The 23,986-nt window shown below is 40.5% G+C and overlaps 2 long non-coding RNA genes across 6 annotated transcripts in view; both read right to left on the bottom strand.

Annotated features, from left to right (window-relative positions):
• The window catches only part of LOC117660332 (uncharacterized), a 65,065-nt gene that overhangs the window by 10,229 nt on the left and 30,850 nt on the right, over positions 1–23,986 (bottom strand). For 3 of the 5 annotated variants that reach the window (XR_015732500.1, XR_004589613.3, XR_004589612.3), the window contains exons 3-4: positions 10,537–10,790; positions 10,174–10,263 (exon numbers count right to left, since the gene is read on the bottom strand). This is a non-coding gene — a long non-coding RNA (uncharacterized LOC117660332). Of the gene's footprint in view, positions 1–9,310; positions 10,264–10,536; positions 10,791–23,601; positions 23,749–23,986 lie in introns of those variants that run through there. The other 2 variants (XR_015732501.1, XR_004589611.2) reach the window with 2 other exon arrangements.
• On the bottom strand, positions 15,756–21,867 carry LOC148115414 (uncharacterized). The gene is made up of 3 exons (XR_015732502.1): positions 21,728–21,867; positions 18,535–19,597; positions 15,756–16,138 (listed from the first exon to the last, which is right to left on the bottom strand). It is a non-coding gene; the product is annotated as an uncharacterized LOC148115414 (long non-coding RNA).

The raw sequence follows: 23,986 nt of genomic DNA, 5'->3' as shown, positions 1-23,986 counted from the left end.
ACTTTAAATATGAGGAAGGCATCAACCTGCCTACTCCTATACTGCATGTTCAACTATTCACTTAACAGCTGATGCAAAAAAAGAGTACAGATCTCTCTATTCAGGAATGAATGCAGGCTTCCCTCCCAAGATAGCATTGCTGAAACTTATTGAAAGAGATGGCAGGAAGAACAGTGAGAATGAGACTACAGGAAGAATCAGGAAATAGCCTATTTTAAACCTTCCTTTTGTAATGCATGTGGCTTTAAGTCAACTGTTGCCTATCAGCATTACTCATTGCTCTTGGTTTGTAATGTTAATAAATAAAATTAATAAAATTAATGTTTTATTAATAAAATTTATTAATGTAATTAATAAAAATGAGTTTTCTTTACAAGATTGTTATAAAGTAGATTTGTCCAGAATGATGCCTTCTAATGTATTAAGTTGCAAGGTCCATCAATTCCACTTAACAGAATCATTGGGTACAATGGAAGACACAGTCTAAAGTACATGGAGGACTTCTTGGGGAAATTGCTTTTACGATCATGTCTCATTGATGCATTTCTCTCAAGTTCTCTTAACACCCAAAAGAGTCACCTTGGTGTAGAAGTTAAGGTGCTGAGATAGGAACCAGAAGATCATGCATTCTAGTTTTGCTATCAAAGCCAACTGGGTGATCTTGGGACAGTTACTTTCTCTCAGCTCTACTTCCAAAAATCTTGCCAAGAAAAGTGCAGGGATTAGTCCAGGAAGTCATCAGGACTTGAACATACACACAAACACACACACAATCTCACAAAAGCCCAATATAAGTATTGTTAAAGTGTTATTATGTGTGGGTAAAATTACAGCATTAGCAACTATTCTGCAATGTGATGTTACTGATTGCAGTCAGACCAAGGTCTGTAAATTTATTTTCCTTTATAACAGCAGTAAATTAATCATGTAGATTTCATGAAATGAAATACAGCCTATTCTCAAAAGGAGAAGTAATAGAAGGACGGTAACTTCCTTATCCTCAGTAGCTATGGTGCTATTTGTTCTAGTACAAATCTTAGGTATAGTAGAATGTCCAAACGCTATCAACTCTCTGCCCTTATTGTAAACTATATGATAAAAAAAATAAATGTTTATTCATTCTGCTTTGGCAAAATGTTACATGAAGATCTGTAAAGATTTAGGGGAAAATATGTCTTAAGCAAGGGTGAGTTGTAAATTTATTTCAAACCTAATTTTTATGAAACTTCCTGATCGTTCTAATTAAACAACCTTAAAGATATCTTTAAGAGTTAATATTTTCCCATGCTTGATCATCAGAAGCCATGGTCCCATTTTTCCAATTCATGCTCTAGAGCAGTGTTTCTCAACCTTGGCAACAGTTATGCAGACTCAGTTCCCAGCATTCCCTTGACATATGTACACGGGTAAGAAACACTTTTCCGGATTCAAGATGGTCTCATCATCTTCATTAAATTAATACCAGGTAGGCACTTTCAGAGTTGTGGATTTTGTTGCAAAATAAGTTATTCATGGGATGGCCACGATGAGAACTATTTATCAACTTGCCTTCTCCTGGATATGAGTTGCAACTGTAGTTAATAAGAGTAACAAAGACATTGAGCTACTCAAAAGTCCCCATGACAGCATAGATGGGGAGCAGACAGAGTGAATGGGGGGAAATGCAAATAGAAACTGTTGAACAGAAAATTTATCTTAACTCAGATTATTTCTCTTTGGAATAAGATAGAGAGCTCCTTATTTCTCTTTGGAATAAGATAGAGAGCTACCTGAGGTGAAACAGAAGTTAAAAAGTTGCAGAGAGCTTCTTCTAATACTGAACTACTAGTTAGACCATTGTCCAACTTCAGATTCCATAAGCGGTAAAGAATTCAAACTCAGGCATCCTGAAAAATAGAATTCTTTGGGAGAAATGGACCATTTCTTCTCAGAAGAAGGAACACTTCAAAATAATCTTGAGTGGTTGAGGTTAGTGGCGCCTTAAGAACTGAGACTTTAAAATGTTCAGTTCCAGGCTCTTTCTGGAAATGTCTGAATGTCAGTATTTTGTGTCTTGGTTTTGCCCAGCCAGCTGCCTGTTATTCTATCATACCATATGCTTGACATTGGATATGGACAGTGTTTCTGTTAATTAGATGCAGCTTCATATTAAGATATTCAATAGTTGCATGCTGGAACATGAAGCACTTGAAGAGCAGGAAAGTTGGGAAATGTGGGGGTTTCCAACTTTAATCACTTACTGGCTGGATTATCTCAGAATTAAAGAAGGAACTCAGAACTGCAATTTGTGCGTTTATTAAATCCCATGAAATTAATGAAAATCCTAATACATTATTCATAAGACACTTACACTTGTTCTTAACCAAGGCCAAGAAGCAGTTTGGCTTAGTTTGTTTTGTTTATTCATAAGGTGAAACATCTTAAAGAAAGGAGATATGATAGCAGTCTAGAGAAAAAATGAAGAGATGTCTCAGGAAAGAGAGAGAATAGATCTATTCTCCTGAGCACTTGAGGAGAAGACAAGGACAATGGGTGGAAGCTTTACAATGAGAGATCCAAACTTGATCTCAGGAGGGATTTGAGAGCAATTACGCAAAGGAACAGCCTACCTCCTGAAGTTGTGAGTCTTGTCACTGGAAGTCTGCAAAAAAACCCTAAAGTTCTATTTGTCCTGAATGGCTTGAGGCTTCCTATACTAGAGAAGGGGTTGGACCAGAAGACCCCCAAGTTCCCTTCCAACTCTGTAATCTATGCTTCTTGGTCCATAGAAGCATAATGTCATTGAAGCCAAGTCAAGTCCACTTCATATCTTCAACTTATTGGTTTAAATTCTTACTGTTTATACATGTCCTTGCTTATCTTAACATGAAGGAGGCTTAAATTCCCAGGAAATTTATAAATTGTTGAGCTTAGTGTTAATCATGCAGCATAAGTAGGTATTTGAAACAATGTCATGGCCATAAATATTTGCAGTATTTTTAATGTGTATTATATTATTATCAAAAGCATTAAATTTTCAATTTAATAATGGGGCCTATAAGTGGAAAATTTATTGCAGTTTTTAAAATATAATATTCTTCCCTCTTAGTTCTACCTCTATGGTTGATAAAGATACAACTGCAGAAAACATTATAGAATATTAGGAAGTATTTAGAAGGGAAGGTAACTAAAACTTTTTAAGTGTTGAATGTTGCTTAAAAGTCTTAAGAGCTATAACTTTGTGATGTCAATAGGCACAGTGTTCTGAAGCTATTAGGAAGTGGAACAGCCTGCTGCCTGAAGTTGTGGGTGCACAATTACTGGAAGTTTTCAAGAAAAAATTAGAATCACCTTTTGTCCAGAATGATCTGAGGATTTTTGCACTGGGCTGTGAGTTGGACTGGAAAGTCCCTCCAAATTCTATGAAATGAGCACAGTGGCCTTCTTGGGAAATAGAGTAAAGTCAAGAATAGTGTTACTTATGTGAAGTTGCAACCTAAATCCTGTGTGTTTGTGTCATAAAACATATAGTAACATTGACCCAGAAAACTGGTCAGATTCCATGTGACACTAAAGAATGAGTTGTCTTCCACTTTCTTATAATCCCACAAAAAGTTTCTAGATAATTCTAGGAATAGGTCAGTTTGGTCTAGTGCAGGGGTCAGCAACCTGCGGCTCTGGAGCCACATGTGGCTCTTTCATCTCTCTGTTGCGGCTCCCTGTTGCTGCTTAGCCCCACAATTTTGAGAGGAGGTTCCAGTTGGGGGGGGGAAGCATGGCGTGCCAGGAGAAGACTCTGTGGCAAGGGGTGGGTTTTCCAGTCAGCTCCACAATTGATAGGGCTTTTGGTTAGGACAGGTAGGGGAAAAAGGACACCGCACTAGGAGGAGACTCTATGGTAAGCGAACAGGATTTCCAGTCGGCTCCAGAATTGAATGGGGGGCTTCCAGTTAGGACCTTTGTGGCTCTTTGAGGGTTTAAGGTTGCTGACCCCTGGTCTAGTGTCTAAAACATCTGGTTAGAAACCAGGAGACTGGTTTAACTGTGTTAAAGATGTAAATAATTAAATAAAAAATTTCAGTGAACCTTATTCTGAGCTAATAGGATTAAATCCTTTATGCTTTGTACTGCCAAGTATGCCTTAATATGTTGCATTTTCCTTTCTTCCATAGAGCTGACTGTTTCCCATGGGAACAGCTGGGGTTTTGTTTATTTAAAATGCAATAAAGGTGTAAAATAAAATTGGCAATAAATAAAGTTCTACTTCTTCATTCTTTCATGTGAAGTACAATCACGTGAAAATAAGAAAAGGGCCAGAACTTCACCTTGTCATCTCATGATACTTTCAGTCAAAACATGTAATCTTAATGCAATTAAAAGCATTGCTCCTTTTACCCAGGTGAGCCAAAAATGTTCTCAGAGAACTTTTCATTTTCCAAGGTCCTGAGTTTTGCCTTCTTATAATATATATTGTCTTTGATTTGGTTTTACATGTGATAATAAAGGTCACTTTGAGAATTGTACTGTGTGAAGCAATAGTGATCTTATTTGCAGCCAAAGGCTACACTTCATCTGCCCGATCACCATCACCAGGTTGCCAAGAAGGGCAGGAATTATTTTTTTGTCTTGTTTTGTCTATTTAGGGGATTGTTTTTATATGTGCATTAAGCCTACTTGAAGCTTAACAAATTGTAATATCTTTAGTTTTCAGCCAAATACTGTAGTACGCAGGGCTTTCTTAACGCATGGGCCCGATGGGCACTTGTCCGTGGGCCCATGAGCATAGGGGCCCCATACTAATCTGTGTATGTTAACCCTTCAATGCACCTTGTATCATATAAATACAGCAACTGTATGGCTTACTGAGTATTATTGTGTTTTTCAAGCCTCGTTCAAATGTTAGACAATAAATATCAATAAAATAAATAAATAAAATAAAATAAATATATGTTTCATTTTATCGACCATTTACATTTTTATTCCTGCGAGTAGTTGTCACAGAGGCCCCAGTACACTACTTTGCCCGAGGCCCATAATGCTGTTAAGATGGCCCTGGTAGTACGGTATATGGAAAACAGGCTACAATATTCAGTGTTTTGCCATCAAAATTCAACAGCAGCTTGCAACCACCACAGAGAACCATCAAAAGATTTGGCACTATAGCTTACCCACTGCTACTATAAATTAACTAATAAATTTAATTAGTGTATTAAAGGTTTAAAAGACATTCTATAAAAGAAAAAGAAAGGCAGAAGAAGGAAAATTTTATAGGCAGCCATAGCTTTTTATAGCTAGGAACTCAGTTGAATTCAAAATAGCTGGTGAAATTTGGGCTGAATAGATACAACATGTTCTCTCAAGTTATCTTTAAAAACTCACAGTTGCATTCACACAACATGCTAATCTTCATTGGTTTTATTCTACTTTAGGTTTCCTTTTCTTTTTTCTTTTTGGCTGGCTGAGTGAGTTGTGAGAATCCTATTCTCTAGCGATGCATTGTCTATATCCAAAAATGGGATAATTGATAGCCGAGTATATTATTGGGTTGTTAGATTTCTATCCCACTATTGTCTCAGTAACTCAAAGTGACTTATATAGAGCTCCTGAGTTCCAATGCATCACCACAATAACCATTTGGGCTGAAAGAAAGGTTAGCCCAAAGTCACCAGATGAACTTCCAAGGCTGAAACTGGAATAGTAGCTTGGTCAACCCCAAATCCTAATCCAGTATCTTAAATCACAATGGTGCTTTATGAACTAAGTCCCAGCATCCCCAGAACTGGCCTCATCACTCAAGGTATTAAGACAATAGACCGAGTAAAGCCTCTTCTGCAAAGTCCATTATTACATATTTCTTTGCCCCATTATTTAAAAAATATCCTGCTTTGGCAGGCTGAACAGCACGGTGATTAATATGATCTAACCATGATATCAATTTCCCCCTCCAGTCTAACATCCATCATTCTGGGTCACTGGAAAAATATTAAAGGTGGTTAGAACCAGACATCTTTGAAAAATTGTTGCTCCACACCTCCAGAACAGAATAACCCTGCCATGAATCATTGATGGAAAACTGGACCTAGAAGACGGTATATTGATCATCTGCCAACCAATATAATACCTATTGTATATTAAATGTATGACAGCCAGTTTGAAATAGTGTTTAAGGCATCAGCCTTGAAACCAGGAAACCATTAGTTCCAGTTCTGCCTTAGACACAAAACTAGCTGGATGACCTTGGGCCAGTAACTTTCTCTCAGCCCTAGGAAGGAAGCAAAGTCAAACTACTTCTGAAAAACATTTCAAGAAAAAAAAACCCAACAACAACGCTGTACAGACTTGTCCAGGCAGTTCCTGAGAATTGGGCATGATTGAATCAAAGGGACGAAAATAGATGTATACGTAAGATCATAACTAATTAAAAACCATTCTGGAGAATCTGTTCTACCTATGTCATACCCCATGGTTGTCTTTCTTCCTTATTGACAGAAATTACTTTTAGGAGCCATTCAGGTGCCCAGGGGAAATGGGATATGAGAGTGATCACTGGCTACACATAGCAATAGCAATAGCACTCATTTCATACTGCTGATTAGCAATAATAGATTAGATTACTATACTATACTTCATCAAGGATGAGTACCAGTGGAGCCTTGCAAAGGGGAATGAAAAATTCTCTCCTACCAGTTTGCTGGAGTAGTATTGAGAAATATTAAAAATAAACTTAAGAAGCACAAAAGCTCAGGGCCTGAGATATAGCAATATCAATAGCACATAGACTTATATACTGCTTCACAGTGCTTTACAGCCAGGGGTGAAATCCAGCAGGTTCTAGAGAACCGGTAGCAGAAATTTTAAGCAGTTCGGAGAACCGGCAAACACCACCTCTGGGTGGCCCCAGAGTGGGGTGGGAATGGACATTTTGCAATATCCTTCCCCCAGGAGTGTGGAGGGAATGGGGATTTTGCAGTATCCTTCTCCTGGAGTGGGATGGGAATGGAGATTTTGCAGTATCCTTCCCCTACCATGCCCACCAAGCCACGCCCACCAAGCCACACCACACCCACCAAGCCACGCCCATAGAACCAGTAGTAAAAAATTTGGATTTCACCACTGTTTACAGCCCTCTCTAAGTTGGGTTTTACACACTCAGCATATTGCCCCCAACAGTCTGGGTCCTCATTTTAACCACCTCAGAAGGCTGAGTCAACCTTGAGCCTGGTGAGATTTGAACTGCCAAATGGCAGGCAGCTGGCAGGCAGCAGAAGTAGCCTGCAGTACTGCACTCTAACCACTGCACCACGGTGGCTAGTAATGATCCTTAATACGCGGTATTTAGGGAGTGCTGCCTTAGTTTCTAGAAACAATCATTAATGCCAAGTTTCTATTATTTTATCTAGGGAAATATAATTTCATAAATTTTCATTAATTTGTTTCTGTATTTAAACAATAAACTCACTAACTTGGTTGGTATAGAGCAGTGATGGCTAACCTTTTTGCCGTCGCGTGCCAAAAGCGGGGGTTGCGGGTGCGTGTGCCCACATCCATAATTCAATGCACCCGCCCTCCCGCGCATGTTCACATGACCTCCCCACACTTCCCACTGCTTTTGGCACACAATGGCATGGTAGGCCCGCTTTTCCCCATCCCCAGGCTCCAGAGGCTTTCTAGGAGCCTGGGTACAGCAAAAACAGCCTTCCCCATCCCCCCAGAGACCTTCCAGAGGCTGGAAACAGCCAGTTTTCCAACTTCCAGTGGGACCGGAAGGCCTGAAAATCAATTGGCTGGTGTGCACATGCGTGTTGGAGCTGAGCTAGGGCAACACTCGCGTGCCCACCAATATGGCTCCGCGTGCCACCTGTGGCACCCGTGCCATAGGTTAGCCATCACGGGTATAGAGCAATCAGCATGGTTCATTTAAGCAGTATGGATCTGGACCTTCTGTTATGTGGAAACATATTTTTCCCATTTTTTGAAAAATGTGTTTGCCATATATTTTCACCTGATCATGGACTTACTGTCTCGAATTTGTTTTATTGCCAATGCAGTCTTCTGTGCTTCCAGGTGTTCTATAGAATGAAAACACTTAGCTACTACAGCTAAAAGCATGACTGAATGTTCAACATTGTGATGTTACAGAACTCCTTAATATGATTTATGGCACTCAAATGATCCTATAGCCTGTGAAAAAAAAAAATACCAGGAGTTCAGCTGATGCTGATGTTGAGAAACTGTGAACAACTGAAATCATATAAGCTGTGTGACAATTGATTCATGCATGTGCAACCAGCTGAGCCTTTTGCAAGCAAGCAAGTGCCATAATAATTTAGCACATGGTGTAGCTGTCTAAAGTAAATAGTTGTGTATATAAGAAGTCACTTCAGATTCCAATAAACTTTCACCTGGCTACTGAACCACCTTCAATTGACTGGATCAACCCTAGAAACAAAAAGCAAATGTGAACTGAGGTGATGAGAAATGGGGTAAGGGAGGAATAAAGTGGATCATAAAAAGCCACCTGAACAATTTGTCTTCTATACATCGGTATTTTATGACAAGCCAGGCACACATAAAAGTGCTCACAACATGGGTTTAACATATCAAAGTCATATGGCAATTAGACTAATATTAATCAGGGCTTACATATCATTTTTTTTTCACATTCCTCAGTCAGTAAAACCATCACACATAATCTACCTACTTACAGGATGTTGGCTAATGCTTGCCAACTATTGATTGAAGAATGCCTTATGACCACAACTGAGCCCAAAATTTCCATTGCTAAGCAAGACAGTTGTTAAGTGGGTTTTGCCCCGTTTTACAACCTTTCCTGTCACCGTTCTTAAGTTAATTCTGCCGTTGTTAAGTTACTAAAGGTTATTAAGTGAATCTGGCTTCCCCATTGACTTTGCTTGTCAGAAAGTTGCAAAGGGGGAATTACATGACCCCAGGATACTGCATATATATGAGCCAGTTACCAAGTATCTGAATTTTGACCATGTGACCATAGGGATGCTGTAACAATCATAAGTGCAAAAAAAAGAAGAAGTCACAAATCACTTGTATCAGTGCTGTTGTAACTTTGAATGGTCACTAAATGAACTGTTGTAACTTGAGGACCACCTGTACATTCTTCCCAATAGGTCCATCTCATATGAGTTTTCTAGTAATTTTTAGTCTAGGTAGAAGCAGATCACACTTCTGAAGTTTTACTCTCTCTAGTATTTCTCCAAAATTGCTATCTTCCTTAAGCTGTGAAGAAGCCAAAATGGCAATAAGTGAACTGAGGACTTAGCACACCAGTAAGAACTAGGCTCATAAACAGAGGAAATTAAAGATGTATGTGGCTATATTCTTTTAATAATTGATTCACCAGTTTTACATTACTGTTTGGATCACTAAGTATCTTTATCTGTCTGGCCTGCGGTTATAACAATATTTCTTCTACTTCTTCTTTTACAGCACAATGAAACTGATATTGAATTTCTAATTAATGTTAGACATATAGTTCAACAACCTTTACAGCATTATATTTTATGGACTGTATTATATCATTGAAATAACTTATGGTAGCATTATAATTTTACTTGTATTGCTGTAGGTTTCTCTCATTTTATGCTGGTCTTTGACAGAAATAAAGATTGTTGTATCATATAATTTTGTTCTCAACTGTAATGATGTATCTATTTGTAAGATATACTCATTTATAGCTTTTTCATGCATCAGTGAAATAAATCAGAGTCCTAGTCATACGAGTTTATACTACCCAGGAGAAGTCCATATACTTTTCTCTATAGAAAAGAGCTAACTTTATGAGAATTCCTTAAAAGTCATACAATGATTCTATTTGACCTTACTCTTGTGCAAATGATTATATAATATGCTAAGCTGACAACAAAGAGGAGACAAAGCAATAGAGTTCTCATAATGTCTGATTCTGCCTTGACCTTATTCATGCATATCAACCACAAACTTGGAATCAGAAAATGAATTCAGACATAATAAAGCATGCAAATTGATTATAAGCACAAAAATTTTTAAAATCAGATAATTGACCATTTGCTTGCTTATCTCTTAAAGTTCCCAAAATGCTAAGGATAACTTGAACAGAATCATTGGCTGCTATACTGCAGTATATAGCAGGTGGGTATTTTGTTCACTACACAGCGTCATGTTCCAATCATATTTTCTCACAATTTCTATGCTCATATTGATTTTCCTGGCATTCCAGATGGATGGAGAGGACAGGATTCTGTGTTCCTTTGGCAGCATGGCCCAAGCAGCCTGGGAAAATAAAATCAAGAGATGAAGCTGGCAACAACAAACATTTCTCAAACAAACAGGAAAATTACTGAAAAGGCTCACAAGCCATATTACTGATGGAAATTGAGCATACGAGATACATGAACACATGCAGTCAATTAAAGGGTATCATGTCCTATCATTAGTTTCATGTTCTGCTTATATGAACCTGTATATTCAGTGTGTCATGGATGATTTGAAGTTCATAAATAACTTCTAAATGTTATAAGATACATAATAGGCAAAGCTGCATACCATGTGTCTCTAGGCCTTCTCTTTATTATAATATGGACTATAACAAAGCATGTGATGTGGTATGGTGTTTCATTTCCCCCAGCCTGTCAGCCATTCATCCATGGATGGAGCAGGAAAAAGCTTAAAGCAATGTCACATAAAGTCTGGGGACAAATGTTAGGCTCCCTCATAAATTCTGTTCCTGTGCAGTCTGGATTCTAAATCACAGGATGAACCTTCTTCATTGTAGAAAAGTCCTGTCTTCAGAACTCCACCTATAAATGGATGACAGGAAACAGTCAGGAAATACAACATGAGCAGTTCTACTCCTTCCATCACATGGTTAACATATAATGCTCATGTAGGAAGCCGTATCTCCTTTGTAATGTAGACAAATAAGTTCAAGGTAGGGAATAAATGGATTAGTTAGTAAATCATTTACAGCTGCAGTTTTAAATACTAAAGATGGATTTTCCTGGCTTGTTTTGCTTGACTAGGAGTGACTATTCTGAAGAACAAATTTATTGACAGGCGAGATCAGTTAACTATGGAAGAACTGATGGCAAGATAATCTGCCAAAACCTGCACAATTGTCAAAGCTTGAAGATGAAATAAGATGTGAAGCTGTTTTCAATTCAAGGATTAGCATATGAATTTGAGTACTCTTTTGGACTGGATTTCATTCCAACCCAAAAAAAGAACTTTCTCTTTTCTTCTGTCCCTTCCAGGATGCTACTATATTTCATCCTGTCCTCCTTCTCTGGCCGTGATACACAGAAAGACAATCCCACATCGTCTTATCTCAGAGGCTGTGGGTCTCCATGTGTGTCTTGCCCTAGCAACATTCCCTATGAGAGATAAAGGGGCAAGTCAGATTGCTCTTTCTATTGTTCCACTTTTTATGACTAAAAGTGAAGGCAGGAGCAGAAGAAGCTTCTTCTGCAGTGCTACTTGTATGATACTTGTCGCCTACAATAACCCAGGGGCACCTCATTTGATATCTGTTGACTGTCTGTCTTATCTCATTAAAAAAAGAATTATAATTTTAAAGCAAAGCACACAGATTCCAACATCATCTTTATTAAAGGAATAGATTTGGTCCTACATCTAACATTCTTCAAAAATAAAGGCCATTGCTTGGGTGTGAGACCACTTTTCCTGAAAGATAGACTAGCAGCCAGAAAGAAAGAAAAAAGCTGTGGTACAGAAAAACTGGAGTGTTAGATGGGGGCCTTATTTAGGAGGCAGCAGTCTTAGGCATTGCCTTTTACAAATCAGACACTCAGTGGTTTACTATCTCACCAATTCCAAAGTTCAATGCATCCCCAAAGGTTGTTCGGTTTCTCATCTACTACAGCAGCAACCTTGAGGAAAATATTAGCAGCTTCAACTATGAGATGTGGCAGAACAGAGCATACTGGACACTAATGACTCCCAGGGATTGCTGAAGAGCGATGGACAAAGTTCTGTGTTTATATAAATATACAGGGGAAAAAACCAGAAATATACAGAGGTATACAGGAAAAAAAACCCTGTTCTCCATTTTTCCTTGTAAATGTTGTGTCTCATCTGAAAAAACCATATGGAAGTTTTGCCTGTCTCCAATCTTCTGAAAATGTTTTGTGTGGTATGTGTGAAATCTGACTAAATCACTTCCCCACTGATGGCAAGTATCCACAATGAAACAGGCAATTAAGTGTAATCTGTACTTGCATGTATCCTTTTATGGATAATTAGTGAATCTGTAAGGTTTCCAGACCAATACTCTGTTTGCCAATTCCTCAGGGTCTGTATCATCCCAGATTTAGCTGTATTTTTTTTAAAGATTTCTTTAAATTTCAGAAAGATCAAACGGCTGCTGAATTAACCAAGATTAGGGAACTATTCTTTCAAGCTGTGCAATCAATAGCTTTTTGGAGACAAATTTATTCCATTAGACTGAAATACAGCAATGCTGTTTGGATGATGGGGAGTTTCTGATGTTTTAGCATGTGACTTCTTCAGATAGGAAATTAGTGGCATAGGGACATGTGGGAATACAGTTTAAGAAGAACTAAGATTCAAAATGTTGACATTACAGTCTGAAGCAGTGATGTGTTGCTCCCAGTTCTGTCCGGTTCTATAGAACCGGTAGTAAAACCGGCAGGAGGCTCCGCCCGCCTGGCACTACATCATCATTGGTGATCTGCGCAGAAGAGCGCATGCACAAGCGAAACAAGTGTGCATGTGCTATTTCACTGCAAACCGGTAATAAAGGTAAGTGGAATCCACTCCTGGTCCAAGGGTATTCTAAGGGTGTGTAAGCACATTGCAAGAGCATCCTAGTTGATGGGATGCAGCTAAAATATGAATATATATATAATAAAATATCAATAATATAATCTATAATATAAAAATACTTGGGAAAAAGCTGGGGTTTAGCTGTGATTGTGTGTGTTCACTCAAATGCTCCAAAACTGGCCAGTGCTGTTATTACTATTAGTAAGGAATAGTACATGTGGCACAGCTATGACTATACTGGAAACCTGTTACAATGGTCCAAAGCCTTGTTTGCTATTTGGAATAAGGAGGTAGCTGAGGCTGTGGATGTACCCATGTGACCTCTCTCCTCTCGGGGATCCCAGCATTGTCTGTGGTTTACAGAAGAGTTGAGAAAGCAAGAAAAGCTAAGAGCATCACTGATGCTCAACAAAGGACCAATTCAAGTGAATACAGGCTAGAGATGCTTTTTTTTTTTAAATTTGATTTATATGCCGCCCTTCTCCGAAGACTCAGGGCGGCTTACAATGCGTTAAGCGATAGCCTTTATACTTTTGTTTATTTATACAAAGTCAGCTTATTGCCCTCACAATCTGGGTCCTCATTTTACCTACCTTAGAAAGGATGGAAGGCTGAGTCAACCTTGAGTCTGGTGAGATTTGAACTTGCAGTAATTGCAGGCAGCTGATGTTAATAACAGTGCTTTAGTCTGCTGCGCTACCAGAGCTTTTAAGGCCTGCCTAGTGGCAATCAGTGTGGCAAAGCATCATTGTTCCTCCAGTCTTACTGCAATGGCATATAGTTTCAAGTGACATGACTTCCCACCCCACCCCACCAGAAAGGATGTCTTGGAGAAACTTTTCAGGGGTGTGTAGATGAATTTTCCAGCACTGTTGGATAAAATTACTCAGATTCATTCTCAGTAGGATGCTGTTGCGCATCCGGTAGAGATGCTAGGGAGGAGTTTTGCCCTGTTATCTGAGAATGATTTGGACCTGTTGAACCTGAGGAAGCAGACAGGGTCCTTAGGACTGTGACTCCTCCTGAAACTTCAACTGGTGGAAAATGCAGCAGTACAGGCAGTTATGTGCGACCCTAGAGCAGTACACATTACACCTCTGCTTCAAAAGCTGCGTTGGTTGCCAGTCTGCTTCCAGGTCCAGTTCAAGGTGCTTATTTTGACCTTTAAAATCCTTCATGGCATTGGACTGGGTTATCTGAGGGATCTCCTCTCCCTAATTACATCTGTCTACCTCACCATGCTTTCTGGTAGAGAAAGCATGCTTCAGATCCCATCTGCCAGGAAATCACATCTGGCAGGTACCAGCAAGTGGGCATTCTTTGCCATGGCACTTACCTTGTGAAATATTCTCTCCCGGAAGTGAGATTAGCTCCATTCCCACGTGAAGAGCCATGGTGGCGCAGTGGTTAGAATGCAGTACTTTAGGCTAATTCTGCCAACTGCCAGCAGTTCAGTCCTGACCAGTTCAAGGTTGACTCAGCCTTCCATTCTTCTGAGGTTGGTAAAATGAGGACCTAGATTGTTGGGCGCCATATGCTGACTCTATAAACCATTTAGACAGGGCTGTAAAGCACTATGCAGCGATATATATGTCTAAGGGCTATTGCTATTGCTTTCCTCACAACATTCCATCTGTCTCTCAAGACCTGACTATGATATCAGGCCTGTGGTTCCCAGGGAACTGGAGAGATTTTGTGATGACTACCTTACTGTACAGTACAAAGAGGTATATTAAAGTAGTTTAACCAAATAGAGACAATGGAACCATAAAACAACTATCTGAAGGAAACTGGATCAAGAGGAAAGGTACAGCATGAAACAGGTTGATGAGGTTCAGAAAAAGAGGGGAGAGCTTCAAAAATGTATTTTTATCGGGCCCATTTCATGACAGTGAAATCAATTGAGTCAATTCCTTTATTTGCTTACACCTAATAGACAGAATCTTGCCAAATTAAAGCTATAACTTTCTAACCTACTAGACATATCCTGACAGATTATAAAGTGTAGCTACCCTAAACTTCTTCCCTCCTTCCTCATCCAGCTCAGGACTACAATATGTAGTCTCTTGGCCAAATTCTCCTCCACTGCTGCTGCAGGTGCACATTCCATCATAACTTTGTACCATATGCATCGGTGTGTAGACATGCCCACCGGGAGGCAAGAGGGAGCACGAATGATAACGTGATAATGTGACATTGCTGCAGCACAAGCTCCACCCTCCTACATGAAGAAATAAGAGGTGCTCAGAAATGTTAGAGCAACATAGAAGGGTAAACACACTCTAAAGTAAAAGTCTACCTTGCCAAGATATATATGCATTAGGCCATTCTGTTAAAGGAGAAGAAGAAGAAAAACATTTACAGTTCATTTATCTCTGCCAGCTCTTCACTCCCTTCTGTGCTTCTTATCAGTAAAAGTAGCCAAGAGAATGTAAGAAACTTTGCTTGTGTAGTTATAGTTAATCTTCGTAAGAAATGTGCCTGAAACTTAAACAAAAGGTTTCCAGTTCATTTAATGGGGGTGGGGAGAAGTCTGAAATGGTGTTTTGCCCTGCATTTGCTAACAAATCCTATGAATTTACAAGAAAAGCCAATAACATCAATTTTTCAAGAGTGCACACTGAAGTAGATGCTGGTGTTTCTGTGATAGGGGAGGAGTTTACTGTTGTATAACCAGAGCAAGGCCTGGCCTCATATTGCAGCCAACAATGGTGTGTTCTGTGGGTCTGCATGTGGTGTAGAGTTATCAGACATCTAGTAAAAAGGAGAACATATCCTCCTTTTTCTCTTCTTGACCTCCATCTATCAGACATAGCCTTAAAATCAAATATTATCTGGCTTTTTTTTTTATTGTTTTGGGTTTGGAGGGGGGAGTTTTCAGAACAGTATTGTAGTGATACAAATTTTTTGTATTGTGGCTTTGTAAATTTTTTGCTTTCCCCACCCCCACCCCTCTGTCTATTGACAAACTTTATAACCTAGATGTACATTATTTCATTTATTTCCTGATTCAGCCATTGGCTTTAATCCAGTTCTTCAAATTTATGATCACTGTAGCCTCATGTGTAGATCACATGACTCATCATTTGGCATCAATTTGGCACATGCATCAGACAATAGCTATACTGTCACTAACATATGTTCTTAAAGTAAAGGTTTATTGAGAAAATGTTGAGACTGAAAAAACCCCAGTCTTTCTGGTGCTGAAAAATATAATTTCACATACATGTAAGCCTAGGGAGTTATGGGCTTTTTGTTATGTCTTGTTAGTAGTGTTTTGATGTAATTTTTGTTGGAGATGCCAAGAAATTTAAACTTTTAATGTGCCCTCCTTTTTTCCCCACTTTATTTATTTATTTATTTATTTATTTATTTATTTATTTATTTATTAGATTTCTATACCGCCCTACTCCCGAAGGACTCAGGGCGGTGCACAGCCAAACAATAAAAACACATACAATACAAAATTTAAAAATAGAATAAAATCAAATTAAATAATTTTGGCCCTGACAAATTTAAAACCCCAAACTTTTAAAACCAATTTAAAATTGAATATATAAAATACTAAAAGATATTTAAAATTTTAAAAATCTTTTATAAAAGAGGGGGAAAATTAGGCCAGGCCGGCCTGGTGAAATAGTAAGGTCTTTAAGGCGCGGCGGAAGGTGCGCAGATCCGGGATCCTGACTATAGATATAGTCAACTGACTATATCGGGACGTCGGAAACCACAGCCACTCAGTCTTGGATGGGTTGAGCCTGAGCCTGTTCCTCCCCATCCAGATCCGTATGGCCTCCAGGCACCGGGACATCACTTCAAGGGCATCATTGGGGTGATCCGGGGTGGAGATGTACAGCTGGGTGTCATCAGCGTACTGATGGTACTCCACCCCGAAACCACGGATGATCTCGCCCAGCGGCTTCACATAAATGTTGAACAGGAGAGGCGAGAGGACCGACCCTTGCGGCACCCCACATATGAGGGGCCTCGGGGTCGACCTCTGTCCCCCTGTCAACACAGACTGCGACCGGTCAGAGAGAAAGGAGGAGAACCACCGCAACACAGTGCCTCCCACCCCCAACTCTTCCAACCGGTGCAGCATGATACCATGGTCGATGGTATCAAAAGCCGCTGAGAGATCTAACAGGACCAGGACAGAGGAGCACCCCCTGTCCCGAGCCCTCCAGAGATCATCAACCAACGCGACCAATGCCGTTTCCGTGCTGTACCCGGGCCTGAAGCCCGACTGGAATGGATCCAGATACGTCGTTTCATCCAGGTGCTGGGGGAGCTGTTGCGCGACCACACTCTCAACAACCTTCGCAACAAAGCGAAGGTTGGAGACCGGACGATAATTTACCAACATTGCCGGGTCCAGGGAAGGCTTCTTGAGGAGAGGCCTCACCACCGCCTCTTTCAAGGCGGCAGGAAAGTCACCCTCACTCAGCGAAGCGTTTATAATCCCCTGGAGCCAGCCTCGTGTCACTTCCCGGGAAGCCAGTACTAACCAGGAAGGACACAGGTCCAATAAACAAGTGGTCGTGTTCAGTCTACCCAGAATCCTGTCCACGTCCTCAGGGGTCACAGGATCAAACTCATCCCAGATAACATTCTCAAGATCTGCCCCTGTCTCTCCCCCTGAGACTACCCAGTCGGAGTCCAAATCTTCCCAAATCTGAGTGATTTTGTCATACAGATACTGAACAAAATCCTCGGCTCTACCTTCCAAGGGGTCCTCCTGCGCTTCCTGGTGGAGCAGGGAGCGGGTCACCCTAAAGAGGGCGGCCGGGCGATTATCTGATGACACAATAAGAGCAGCAAAATAACTACATTTCGCTGCTTTTATCGCCACTAAGTAATTCCTAATGTGGGATCTTACTAGTGTCCGGTCAGATTCAGAAAGACTGGCCCTCCAACTGCTCTCTAGGCGTCTTTTCCGGCGCTTCAACTCCCTCAGCTCCTCGGAAAACCAAGGAGCCAATTGAGATCGGCACCGGGTCAGAGGCCGCAAAGGCACGACCCGATCCAGAGCACCAGCAGCCGCCCTATCCCAGGCGGCCACCAGGTCTCCAGTCGAGGCGTGTGCCAGAACCTCAGGAAATGGCCCAAGCTCCGTCTGGAATCTGTCAGGTTCCATCAGGTGCCTGGGGCGGAACCATCTTACCGGCTCCGCCTCCTTGCGGCGGGGTGCAGCGGTTCGAAAGTCGAGACGAAGGAGAGAGTGATCTGACCATGACAAGGGTTCAGTAACTATATCCCCTATATCAAGATCCCTCAACCACTGTCCAGAGACAAAAACCAGATCCAGCGTGTTTCCCCCTGTGTGGGTAGGGCCATGAATTAACTGGGTCAGGTCCATAGCTGTCATGGAAGCCATGAACTCCCGAGCCATCTCTGACGTCTCACCCACGGACGGCAGGTTGAAATCCCCCATGACCATAAGCTTAGGGGTATCAACCGCCACCGCAGCGATGACGTTGAGTAGCTCGGGCAGGGCTGTTGCCACGTGGCAGGGAGCCAGGTACATGATCAGCAAACCCATCTGAACCCCATGACCCCATTTCACAAAAAGGGATTCACAGCCGGCCGTCTGAGAAACAGTGGCCTCCCTCGGTCTCAGACCTTCTTTAATGATAACTGCTACCCCCCCGCCCCTCCCCTGTGACCTCGGCTGATGGAATGCTTGGAAACCTGGCGGGCACATTTCAACGAGGGGAACCCCCCCCCTCCTGGCCCAACCTTGTCCTCCTTTCCATTTGTCTATGTCCTTCTTTGCTTGTTCCAATATCTGGTGACCCTAATCTGGAGTCACAGCAATGTAAAGATCACCAGAGGAACCAGTCTGAAACTGCAAGCATTGAAAAAGAAACACACAGAGACCAATCTCTCACTTCATTTGCACATTGCATGTAGACCTAATACATCAAGCAAGCAATAACCAGGATGAGAAATAGATGGTACAAAAGGTTAACAGTTTTTACCAAGTGTTTACTGTCATCTGATAATCATATGAATTTTTGCAGCCCAAAACTAGTTATTTAACAGCCTGGGGCAATTTTCCTCCTAGGGGAGCAGATGTTTGCAGGTCTCCAGAATAAGCTGATTGGCACCATGCTGAGGTCAATTGACAGCTATGCTTTTGGATCATACAATTATACACATGAAATCAGCATAAAGTTTTCATATTGCAAGCTTGAGAATTTTTCCTAAGAACCTTCTGGCGGGGATTGGGAATTCTTGCCTCTTTTGTCCAAAAAGTATTTGGCCACTTATCTTAAAACCTTTTGCATTTGAAAAAAATTGCCCACCCACTCTTTTAAAACCCTCAGTCTTTTTAATATATTGTTAGGCTATCATCGTGTCCAATATACCCTAATCTCTGCTCAAGATGAAATATATGCCCTCATATAGCAAGGCCTTTATCTTTCCCATATGCAGAAACGTCTTCGACCTTGTGTTGCATTTTGCTGAAAGCTAAATGTATGCCTGCAAGCTGGTAATCTATCAAAAGTCAGGAACAGTTGTCTTCTCCTTAAAAAAGGATGGTTCACAGCTGGTCAGAATTGCTGTACAGTACATATGTGCAATAGCTAATTCCCAGGGAGAAAATGTCCTCTATTTTATTTCTTCCAATGTCGTCTATTTTCTTTCTACAGGGATTCCACTGTAGCCATAGTCTTCATTTCCTACTACAGGAGCTGCAGTCTTATAACCATAGCAAGCAAGATAGTCAAGCTTCTTGGAGCTGAAGATGCAATTCTCCTTTTCATGTGTAACAATCCTATTTTGGTTTGACCTGATACTAAGTAGAGAAGGACAATAGATCAGAAGCACACAGATAATCTCAGGGTCAATCTGTACACATGCAGTTCTTTCATAATCATAACAATGGGTATCTAAACTTGGGAGTAGGGGATAGTTATGAATATCTAGCAGCATTTTCCACTTGGCACATCAAGATATAGCCTGTGTAGAGTACCCTGCAGATAATAGCAGGACCTACCAAGTTTGGCTGATCTTGAAAAAGCCAAGGAGGATCAGATTTGATTAATATTTTGATAGACAACCACCAGGAATCTCAGGACCATAGGACAGACTCAAAAATGGGGGGGGGGAATACAAGAAGATAATAGTGAACTATTTTCCTATTGCTGACAAGAAAAATAACATGGGTAAGGTCCATATAATGGCCATTAGTTTATCTCTGCTCATGGAAGATTGTATCTTTGTAGGCAACTTATGGCTCTCAAAATGAACTATTTATTTATTAGTTTATTAAAATTATATCACCACCTTTTAAGATTTCTTGGCAATTTACAGTGAGTCATAAAATCAGCATTAAAACCAGGAATTATAGTAATCATTAAAAGTAATGAAAATCAAAAATCAAAAAATCAAGAATTAAAAGCTGCTTTCAGAAAGTGCATGTTTAGGGTTGATTTAAAAGTAAGCAAAGAGATTAGACCTCTCAAATCAGCAGACGATGTACCCCAAAGACCCAGACTAGAAGTTTGACCCACAACTGTAGCGACAGCAGCCTATTATAGTTATGGGGAAACTTCTTCAGATGGTCTTAATGATTAGGAGAGAGGCCATAGGATTGTCTCAGGTAACATAGCCAGCAATAGTCAACAGTAAGAGTTGCTTAGATTTGCATTTTAGCAACACTTCAAGTGCCAAGCTTGCCTCCCTCTGGTGCAGGGCAAAGAGAAGGAAGCAATAATTATGGGTTGGCAGAACACAGAACAGAAAACAGGAAATCCCAAGAACATTTTGTCAAAAAAGCCATTCTCATTCCACCGCAGATAATATTCCATTTCCTACGATCTAACTGGTTTATTATAACCCCAACATCTGCAGTATAACAGGACTTGGTAAGGCAGCCTTTCCCTTCCTGCTGCTTTCCAGATGTGTTGAACCACAACGTCAATCTTTCCTAGCCAGAAGAGAGATCTGTTGCACTGTTTGAGGATGACAAACGTTTTAATCCAACATGCCTAGAAGGTGCCAGCTTAGTGAAATCTATTATACAGCTTTGTCTTCCTGGCTGTAAGTGATTAGAAGATGAAATCCCCTACTGACTCTGGAAGTATTTATCATACAATTTCTTCCATGCAGAAGAGCCAAAATCCCTGCTGTACTTTCCTCTCTTTTAAGACAGATAACAGAACGTTATTACAACAGCATGGCATTGGCAAATATGTTTGCCATGTGTAAAAAGCCTGTTTGGCAGTCAGCTGCTTTAACAATAGCAAAATCACGAAGAATCCAGTTCGTGTAAGCCAGCATGCCAGTGCAGGTTTTGCCTATCACTGTAAAAGTAAAGGGAGTTGGCTAGCAAGTGCCTGACAGGTAGAAAAACACCTCCCTGCAACAGGTTGGTTCACTTAATTAGAACTGTACGACAGGTGAACTCCTTTGCTCAGCTTCCCAGAAACTTCCTTTGCCCCTGATGTCTAAGTGTCACCACTGCCAGAATAATACAGATAACAAATTAAAATCATTGCACTTGTCCATTGTTTGCCAGATATATTTTTCAGCCACAACCCAATTTGCAGTTCAAGTGTCGTACAGTTTTTAGCTATATCTTACAGTTCCAGTGGAGGAAAGAAAGAACACTAGAAATCCAAAAGACTCTTTTTTCAATGGCCTGAAACTTACTTCATTCTTTTTTTTTTCAATATGGAGTAGTCCATGAGAAACTTGTCCCCAACCTGATGTTCTCCAAAAGAGTTGGGATTGTAAGCAGCACAGTCTTTGAATGGCACTACTTTTGGAGGACATCAAGTTGTGGAATTGGCAATTCAATACCCAACTTAAGGATTTACACTCTAATTGGGCATTTTGCCATGACTAAAAACCCACAAGAAATGGAAACGAGAAACCATCAGTGTTCCTGAAATCTGATGTGGAAGCATCCCAGAGGACTCACTACTGAAGTTTTGGCAGAGTTCCTATCCATCCAGTCTTGAAAACTGCCTTCATAGTCACCTTCTTCTCACTGTCTCTGATGCTGATGCAAGGTGCTCACTAGAAGTTAAATTTCCAAAAATGATTTTACAGATCTGAGAAGGAAATGGCAAGCCTCATGCATATTGCTGCCTAGAAAATAACAGCGGTCAAGTTTAACTCTAGAGAGATATTATCTATTTGTTGCATATACCACCAAATTATTCTCTGCTAATCTGCAAATGTAAGAGCCTATAAGAAAAATGCAACAATATGCAGGTTTCCTTCAGAACATCTTCACAGAGGATAAAAATATCACCCTTTAGTAAGCAAAAGAGTTGGTTCCACCACTACTGATGTTGTCTAATCAGAGTAAACTACAAACATTAAGAAGACGATGCTTCTCCAAAGTTTAGCTGTATCTTAGGGGGTAAGATGCAGCAACAGGTACCTCCAACTATTGTGAATATACAAACCAGGGGCTAAAGAGAGCCAAATTCTTAGATTAATTAAAGGTAAAGGTTCCCCTCGCACATATGTGCTAGTCGTGCTAGGGACCGGTACTCATCTCTGTTTCAAAGCCAAAGAGCCAGCGCTGTCAGAAGACGTCTCTGTGGTCATGTGGCCGGCATAACTAAATGTCAAAGGTGCACGGAACGCTGTTACCTTCCACCAAAGGTGGTCCCTATTTTTCTACTTGCATTTTTTACGTGCTTTCGAACTGCTAGTTTGGCAGAAGCTGGGACAAGTAATGGGATATAACTCCATTACGTGGCACTAGGGATTTTAACCACTGAAATGCTGACCTTTCGATCGACAAGCTCAGAGTCTTAGCCACTGAGCCACCCGTCCCACTTAGATTAATTATGTGCCACCAAATGTTATCATAGAGCTTCTCCATGACAATCTATCCCTAACTTGTTCTTTAAAGTTTCCCAACAGTGTGTTCATTGCCACAGTAACTGAGTCCATCCCCTTGCTGCTGGTTCTTCTCTTTCTTTCAAACTTTCCCAGAATTAGAAACTTCTCTGCTGATTCTTCACATAATGTGTCCAAAGTCATTTGAGACTGGTTATTTGTGCCTCATGTGATGCACTAACTCCAGATACACTGGTGTGACACTTAATTCCACCATTCAAGATGTTAGGCTTCTGCTTCCCCTTTGCAACTAGTTGTTCTAAAGAAAACATCTTGCTATGACTAAGGGTAATTTTTAAAAAGTTTCAGAAGCAAAATAGACTACACAAAATCTCCTTTGTAAATGTTAATATGAAGGAGGAAATAAAAAGGGGGGAAATAGTTTATAAAGTCAGCCAAGCTGACTTTAAGGCTATTTTTTTTTTAACCAGTGTAGTTTTACAGTCAAACTAGAAGCCGCTAAGTAAATGGACACCCATTTGTCCGAAATGGTATAAGCTCTCCTGCTTGAGCAGAGTGTCCCTTCCAAGTCTGTTATTCTACGTTCTGTGTTTTATGCTATCTGAAACCTTTTTTCATTTTGTACATTTAATAATCTCCAAGGCAGCCAGTAGGGGGGAGGAAAGAGCAGTCTTCAGCAAGTTTCGACTTTGAAGGAACTGAAGTCTGATCTGGTTCTAATCCTCTGTTCTCCCATTCATCACACCCTTCAAACATATAACAACACAGTCATTCCTATTAGTAATGTTTTGGACTGTAGCTCAGACGTAATTATCCACTCTAACTGGAGCATGCACATGGGCCTTTCTGTTAAAAGGGACTAACTCGCATAAACTGCCAGGTCTCAGGATTTTGTCCAGACTGTGACCATGTCCCAAATTGCATCAAACCACAACACAGCCGTGCCAGGACACCAGCCATTTCTCCCCATGAGGTTACCTTCATCTTCTTCCCAGCCCATGAGTGAAGAAGCCTTAAGTCATCCCCTCGGCTGTCTGGGTGTTAAAAGCAGCATTTCCTCCCGGTTTTGAAAAGGGGTATAAAATCAGGCTGTTACCAATGACCTTGAAGGGAAGTCAGATGGAACTAGAAATGGAGGCAATAAGGGAAAGATAAAGATCAACCCTCATGATAGCAAATTTTATGCTACTGTGGTTTTTGCCAGCTAAAAACTGGAAAGAGTATGGCTATGGCTGGAAAGAGAATGGAAGCAATTTGCTCCAAACCTTACATGTTGGATCCAGGCAGCTTTAGCAATTGGAAAGTGACTGCTGGATTACTATGAACAAAGTTTGCCAGGTATCCTCAGAAATTTAAGGAAATC

Source organism: Pantherophis guttatus, chromosome 2 (assembly GCF_059756535.1).
Source record: "Pantherophis guttatus breed Tessera chromosome 2, ASM5975653v1, whole genome shotgun sequence".
NCBI classification, from domain to species: domain Eukaryota; kingdom Metazoa; phylum Chordata; class Lepidosauria; order Squamata; family Colubridae; genus Pantherophis; species Pantherophis guttatus.
This window is presented reverse-complemented; position numbering and strand designations above follow the sequence as displayed.